The 8,079-nt window shown below is 44.0% G+C and overlaps 1 pseudogene; it reads left to right on the top strand.

Moving 5' to 3' along the window:
- On the top strand, nucleotides 4,280–5,035 carry Gm9066 (predicted gene 9066; annotated as a pseudogene).

The following is an 8,079-nucleotide window of genomic DNA, read 5'->3' as shown; positions in this document are numbered from 1 at the left end:
TGGGCCATTAAAGTCTCTACACATACACACACACACACACACACACACACACACACACACACACACACACACACAAGTGGCCTATCTAATGTCTAGCTGGTACATAGTAGTTCCTCTAAATGTCAGCTTCTGTTCACTTTCTCTGAGGCTCTACCTCCAAGACACAGGGGTGCACCCTATGTGGTGGCCCTTCCCCTTTTGCCCTCCCTGCCCTGTGGCAGGGTTGTCATTCCCTGGGTTAGGCCACACAATCCATGAGCTTTGAGAGGCAGCCACCAGCAAATTAACCAGGAACAAAGGCTCCATGTAAACCAGTTACATGAGATGTCCTTTTAGATGAAACAGACAGACCAGTGGAATGTTGGGCACATAAATAAAAGCAGCAATGTTGCCTCATTGCGTAGAACCTTGGCACGCTGTTGTCTCTTTGGATGCCTTCCTCTCTGTCCACTTCCAAGCCTCTAGTCTGGCTTTACATGTTCAACCTGGTCAGTTTCACTTATAACCACAACCTTCACAAGCCTCCCACCATCGGCTGATGGATTACAATTCCATTCTCATCTGCCCTGAACACCAGACCACATTTGCAGCTGTCTTTTCATCATCCCCAACAGAACTTCCCAGACCCAAACCCCCTGCATACGCTACATTTCTCATCTTAAACTCTTAACCTAGCCTTTTCGAGACACCAACCGTAGCGAGCATTCTCAAGTAAAAGTTGCTTCCCTTCTGGACACCAGATGCAGTCCCAAAGTCCCTGGTCCTGCTCCTTGGCTGTGCCTGCCTCTACAGCCCTCCCTCCAGCACATCACAGAAACAGCTCCTTCCCCCAGCAACAACCAAACTCTCCTTCCAACTCCTTTCTCTGTCCTCTTGCCTCACCCCCAAGCCCAGTCTTCCCTGCCTAGCGAGTACATTGACGTTTTCTCTTCAATGGTTCCCTCCTATCCATCTGCCAAAGTTAAAATTTGGCAGGACACACCTGACTTTCAACAATCGGAGATCCTGCCCTGAGCTCTGCCCTTGTCTGTGTATCCACCATATGTTATCTCTTGCCGGTTCCATCTGTCCTGGCCTGCTTCTGCTCTCTGGTTCCTTCATTCTTAAGCCATCGTACCATCATTCGCTTTACTGGATTGAGGGGTGCTTGCAAAATTGGTAGAGCGTATTTCTGGGCATGTCTTTGAAGATGTCTCTATGGAAGATTGGTAGTCGGATTCACAAAGTGATGTGGAGGATCCTGCCTTTGGTGTGGGTAGCACCATCCAGAAAGTTGGAGGCCAAATAGGATGAGAAAGTGGGAGAAAGGGAAGCTTATGTGTGCATGCTCGACCCGGTCTGGAGTAGGTCGGTAATTTTTGTTTCTCTAATGCATGGACATTATGTACAGAGTCTTTATTCAGCTCCCTCACAATCACTCGAACCAGCAGCTCTCTAGGTGGCGTTCAGGTCTTTCAGCTACTTCACCAGTCCCCGAGTCCTGAGGCTTCTCACTTGTGAGCCAAATAGCCCTCACTTCCTTGGCTGTCCAGCTTGAAGAGAGCAAAGTGTTCAGCCCCAATCCCATAAGCCCATGTGGTAAGTCCTGTGCAACTGTCTCTGAATGTGCTCTCCCAGCTCTGATCTGGAGAAGGAACATACCCTGGGCTTCTCTTTGTGTACCCAGTAAACTATACTTGGTTTTGCATCTCTACTTCTAGCACCTGGGAAATTCTTCAAGATCCCAGACCTCTTTATCAGACTTGGTTAAGCCCCCCTCCCCGGAGTACTTTGGTACGTTTTAGGGGTTCCCTCTCTTCTCACCCTCCCACAATGCAAATAATTCCTTATATATCTGCCCTTCCCTCTGTACTGGGCTCACAGAGGGACGGCAGCATATCTTGATCTTGTTTGTTTTCTGAAACAGAGGAGCTCCCAGACATGGGAGCGGGTGGATAGAATCCGACTGTCTTGAAGTTATTCCACTTGTAAAGACGTCACAGTGTGAAATGTTAGGAAACGCGGTGTGGGAAATATAAGGTAGTGAAAGTGACTCTGACCAGGCCCTGAGGAGTTTAGGGTGCTGGAGGAAACACCTCACCAGAAGTGGGACTGGAAACTTGACAGGCTGTGCCGTTTCGAGTAAGCCCTCAGTTTCCTGCTTGAGGTTCAATGTGTGTGCCCTCAGTTCCGAGCTGCCAGCTCTGAGCGCCATACCTGCCTGCTGCCACGCTCTCCTATCATGATGGTGAACTCTTATTCCCCTCGAACCAAGAGCCCCAAATAAGCCTTTCTTTTCTCCCAATAATCCCTTCCTCCAATCAGTTCCCCTGTCGTGGGTTTTATCACAATAATAGATCACTAACTAATCCTGATTGGGACTCTACCTGCGGTTTGGCTAATGGATGGCTAACACCAATTGACATCCCATGCTGCCGGCGAGACCAAAGCCTAAACCCTGGGTGAGAGCCGTGTACACAAATCACCTGTTTTCTCTAGAACTTACCCAGTCTGTATGGATGTCGCTAACCACAAAAGGCAGGCTAAAGTTATGCAGTGAGCCAATGAATGAATAAACAAACTGTAGGTATTTATGAAACAGAAACTTTCCTCAGCATTTAGGCTGACCAAATCCATCAGATCCAAAATAGCACCCAGTGCTTGCTTCCGTTTAGGTAACACTCTAAAATAAGCAGAACTAATCTGCATTAACAAGAAATGCATTAATGACTGGCAAGGAGGAACAGATTCCAAATAGATGAGGAAAACTCTAAAATTCGGGAATTTTTTATTTCACCATTGCAATGCCAATTATACAAATTTGTACATTTGACAAAACCGAACTACGTTCTTAAAAATGTATGCATTTAAGATGTGAATTACACCTCAACAAGGAATTATTTAAAAGAAAAGTAGGAGGACTAGAAAGACAACTCAGTAGTTAAATCCACATGTTCTTACAGAGAACCCGGGTTCAGTTTCCAGTGCCACGGCAGCTAGCAACTGAAGTTCCAGGGGATCCGACACCCCTTCTGGCCTCTTTGGGCATTGCAGTCATGTAGTGTCCAGACATATATGCAGGCAAAAGACACATATGCATGAAATAAAAACATTAAAACCTTCATGGTGGCACACTCCTTTAATCCCAGCACTTGGAGGCAGAGGAAGACCCATCTCTGTGAGTTCAAGGCCAGCCTGGTTTATATAGTGAGTTCCAAGACAACCAGGGATATGTATGTAGAAAGACCCCGTCTCAAAAAACAGAACATTAAAAATAAATAAATAAATAAATAGTTCAGCTACTGTGTAAAATAACCTAGTGGTACTAAAAAAAAAATTATAATTACCAATTAACCCAGAGATCTCAGTGGCAGAAACATATTCAAAAGAATTGAGAACAGGTACTGAAACACACATCTAAGACTACTACTGGTCACAGCTATACTACTCATGATCACCAAAAGGTAGAAACCACCCAAAGTTTGATGAATGCATATTACAGAAAGGCAATGAAAAGAATGAAGAACATACGATAAAGTAGATAAGCCCCACTTGCAGCCAATAGGTTTATCCAGGTCAGATGAATTCACCAGGATACAATGGTGGCACCTGTGAGGGGTCACCAGGGACTTGGGAGAGAGAGAGAGAGAGAGAGAGAGAGAGAGAAGGTGGCTACTGCTCATAGATTTCTTCTTGGGTGGAAGGAATCTAGGAACTGAAGAGGGGTGGCGGTTCCCTATTCCTAACATCGCAGGAAGGGGGGGATCCAGGCAGAACCCAGAAGATTCCTAGGTTTGAAGAAACAAAGCTAAGGACCAGAAAGACCAAGACAGTAGAGGTCTACAGTAATAGCCACAGGAATACAAGGACTATCTCACACAAAATAAGAGGTAGTTCAGAATGCCTGACAACCAGTCAAAAATGAGCAGAGATGTAAAGAATATCTAAAATATGTTCCAAAGTGGCAAAATCAGGCAGCAGTGACTGATACATACCACACCACCTATGGGAGGAAGCAGTGACACATACCACACCACCTATGGAAGGAAGTTTGCCCTCAGACACTGCTCTTGACCGTTGTCAGCTCTCCAGACTCACATTCACACCCCAACTTTTCATATTTTAGTTTTGTGATACGAGGTTTCCCTGTGTAGCTCTGGACATCCTGGAACTCATTCTATAGACCAGGCTGGCCTTCCACCTACCTCTGCCTCCACCATGCAGCTTATATTAATAGAAGTAGGAAGAGTGTTTGACGAAACTCAACCTTTATGTTTTGATTTTTAAAATAGTACTTCAGACATTGAGCTCCATAGAGACAGCACTGGGGCAAGCGTAAGCAGGACGGGCACTGGGCAGCTCTGTGCCTCGTGGTGGAAAATCAACTAAACATGGGCAAAGGAGATCCTAAGAAGCTGAGAGGCAAAGTGTCTTCATATGCATTCTTTGTGCAAACCTGCTGGGAGGAGCACAAGAAGAAGCACCCGGATGCTTCTGTCAACTTCTCAGAGCTCTCCAAGAAGTGCTCAGAGAGGTGAGAGACCATGTCTGCTAAAGAAAAGGGGAAATGTGAAGATATGGCAAAGGCTGACAAGTCTCCTTATGAAAGAGAAATGAAAACCTACATCCCCCCCCCAAAGGGAGACCAAAAAGAAGTTCAAGGACCCCAGTGCACCCAAAAGGCCTCCTTCTTCTTGTTCTGTTCTGAGTACTGCCCCAAAATCAAAGGCGAGCATCCTGGCTTATCCATTTGTGACATTGCAAAGAAACTAGGAGAGATGTGGAACAACACTGCAGTGGATGACAAGCAGCCCTATGAGAAGAAAGCTGCCAAACTGAAGGAGAAGTACGAGAAGGATATTGCTGCCTACAGGGCTACAGGAAAACCTGATGCAGCAAAAAACGGGGTGGTCAAGGCTGAAAAGAGCAAGAAAAAGAAGGAAGACGAGGAGAAGGATGAAGAGGATGAGGAAGAAGAGGAAGAGGAAGAAGGAGAAGGAGGAGAAGGAGATAGAAGAAGAAGAAGAAGAAGAAGAAGAAGAAGAAGAAGAAGAAGAAGAAGAAGAAGAAGAAGAAGAAGAAGAAGAAAGAAGAAGAAGAAGAAGAAGAAGAGGAAGAAGAAGAGGAAGAAGAAGAGGAAGAAGAGGAGGAAGAAGAGGAGGAAGAAGAGGAGGAAGAAGAGGAGGAAGAAGAGGAGGAAGAAGAAGAGGAAGAAGAGGAGGAAGAAGAGGAGGAAGAAGAGGAGGAAGAAGAGGAGGAAGAAGAGGAGGAAGAAGAGGAGGAAGAAGAGGAAGAAGAGGAAGAAGAGGAAGAAGAGGAAGAAGAGGAAGAGGAAGAAGAGGAAGAAGAGGAAGAAGAGGAAGAAGAGGAAGAAGAGGAAGAAGAGGAAGAAGAAGAAGAAGAGGAAGAAGAGGAAGAAGAAGAAGAAGAAGAAGAAGAAGAGGAAGAAGTTGGTTCCTTGTCTATAAAGCATTTAACCCCCTGTACACAACTCACTCCTTTTAAAGAAAAAAATTGAAATGTAAAGCTGTGTAAGATTTGTTTTTAAACTGTACAGTGTCCTTTTTTTGTATAGTTAACACACTACCGAATGTGTCTTTAGATAGCCCTGTCCTGGTGGTATTTTCAATAGCCACTAACCTTGCCTGGTACAGTCTGGGGGTTGTAAATTGGCATGGAAATTTAAAGCAGGTTCTTGTTGGCACAAATTAGTTATATATGGGGACAGTAGTTTGGTTTTTGTTTTTTTTGTTTGTTTGTTTTTGTTTTTTTCTTTTGGTTTTATTTTTGGGTTTTGTTTTTTTTCATCTTCAGTTGTCTCTGATGCAGCTTATACGAAGATAATTATTGTTCTGTTAACTGAATACCACTCTGTAATTGCTTCTAGGTAAATACAATTTTTTTATTAAAAAAAAATAGTACTTCAGTTTGCAGATGAGCATTTGTATCAACCTTGGGCAACATTATTCTCAAAGAAAAATCCAGTTCTTTCACCTGAACTCAAGAACAAAGCAAAGATGTTTTCTTCCTGCTTCTGTCCAGTATTGTTTGGGAGATGGAAAAGCAAAGAACAATGGATAAAAAGTACAATAAATGTTGGGAAGGAAAACTACTCTTATTCTTATTTGCAGGATGTTATGATCCTCTGTGCTGCAGGATCCAAGATCAGGATACAAAAAGAAAAAATGCAAACACCATCATGTTTTGTTGAAACAGGGGTTGAGTAGCCCAGGCTGGCCTGGAACTTGCCATGTAGACCAGGCTAGATTCAATCTCACAGAGAACTACCTTCCTCTGCCTTGATTCTGTTTTTATATGCCAGCCATGAGCCATTGGAAGTTGAGACTTAAGCAGTGGCATCCATAACAGCATGAAAACACATGAAGTGCTTAGGATAGATCTGATGAAGAAAAGCTATGCAAGGCCTGTGTGTTGGCCATTGTAATTTCCCTATTTCTCTTATTTCCCTAAGGGAAACTAATAAGAAGAGCAGCCCACATTCTTAGGGAGACACAATATTGTTAAGTCTGTTCTCAGGTTAACCTAGACTCAGTCAGAGAATGGCCTTGAACTCTGATCCTCCTAGGGTTACAGGCATGTACCACATATTCAGTTTATGTAGTATAGGGACTGTGCCTGGGGCTTCATGCTTGCTCGGCAAGCACGCTACCCACAGAGCTACATTCCTAGAAGTTTTAGCTTCTGCATTTAATACAGGTTTAAAGTGTGAATCAAATTTACCCACGTCCAATGCTAGGGATGGGACCCAGAGCCTCGAGTATAATAGGTAAGCACTAGACCACTGAGCCCACACAGTCAACCACGATGAGCAGAATTTGTGGTTTGAAATATGGATCAACCATTTCCTTTCTGCTTGAGAGAACATATCTGTTTTACATTCATGGGAGGCTTTAGAGATGAAGGCCCAAACTCAGGGGAAAAAAATCTATTTTTAATGCTTGAATCCAATGAAGAGTGGACAGTTCTGAGAAATATGACTGAACAACAGAAGTCCTCTCAGATCAGGTAGTAAGCACACATCTGAAATCCCAGCGTGGGGGAGTCTGAGGCAAGAGGATTATGAATTCCAGGCCAGTCTGAACTGCATATTAAGGGCATCTCTCAAAAATGCCAACCAACCAACCATCTAACCAACAAACTAAGCAAATAAAAAATCAAATGATACAAACTTATCAAAACAAAAGTTTAATTTTTCTGCCTTCGGATTCTTGTTTTTCAGCAGCCCATCTGAGAAGATTAGCCTTTCACTGGTGAATTCTGTTCACCTCTTTGTCAGCTTAAGGTCAACCTAAGCTATGAGAGTCGTTGACTCAAAAATTACTTAGTTAATTTAAAAAAGAGCAAAGCCTCTAGGAGAAGACCTTGGTGGCTTTGCATCAGGCAAAAGTTTCCAGTGTTAGAGGTCTAGTCGTAGAGTGGAGCATATGCTAAGGACAGGTGACGTTCAGTCTCACACCACAAGGAAAAAAAAAAAAAACAATGTCATTGATATGATGCAAGAGTGTGACCCATTTAAGAAAAAAATATCTAGGTCTGGAGATATGGCTCAGTGATTAAGAGAAAGGGCTGTTTCTCAGTACCCACATGGTGGCTCACAACCATCACATGTCCAGTTCCAGGAACGCCAGCTTCACCTTCTGAGCTCTGAGGACAGCAGGCACAGGTGTAGTTCACAATGACACATACAGGGGAGACATTCATATGATGTATACCATGTAACACATGCATATACAATACAAAAAAGTACACCTTCTCAAAGATTAAATCTGAGGCTGGGAACGGTGGTGCATGCCTTTAACCCCAGCACTGGGGAGGCAGAGGCAAATAGATCTCTTTGAGTTTGAGTTTGCCAGCCTGGTGTAGCCTATCGAGTTCTGGGACAACCAGAACTAAAACAGAGAGAGCCTGTCTTAAGAAATAAAGATAAATCTATAAGCTTATTTTCAGCAAAAAAAAAATGGACAAAGCATGGCCAGTGGCCTTCTGGTGGATCTGATGAGCAAAGATCAGACTCCAGCTCCACGCCCCACAGCCTCTGAACATTCTCCTGGAAGGAGAAAGCCCCAGCTCCTCCCTTCG

Source organism: Mus musculus, chromosome 19, assembly GCF_000001635.26.
Source record: "Mus musculus strain C57BL/6J chromosome 19, GRCm38.p6 C57BL/6J".
Classification (NCBI taxonomy): Eukaryota; Metazoa; Chordata; class Mammalia; order Rodentia; family Muridae; genus Mus; species Mus musculus.
Note: the sequence above shows the minus strand (reverse complement) of the source record. Positions and strands in the feature narration are given on the sequence as shown.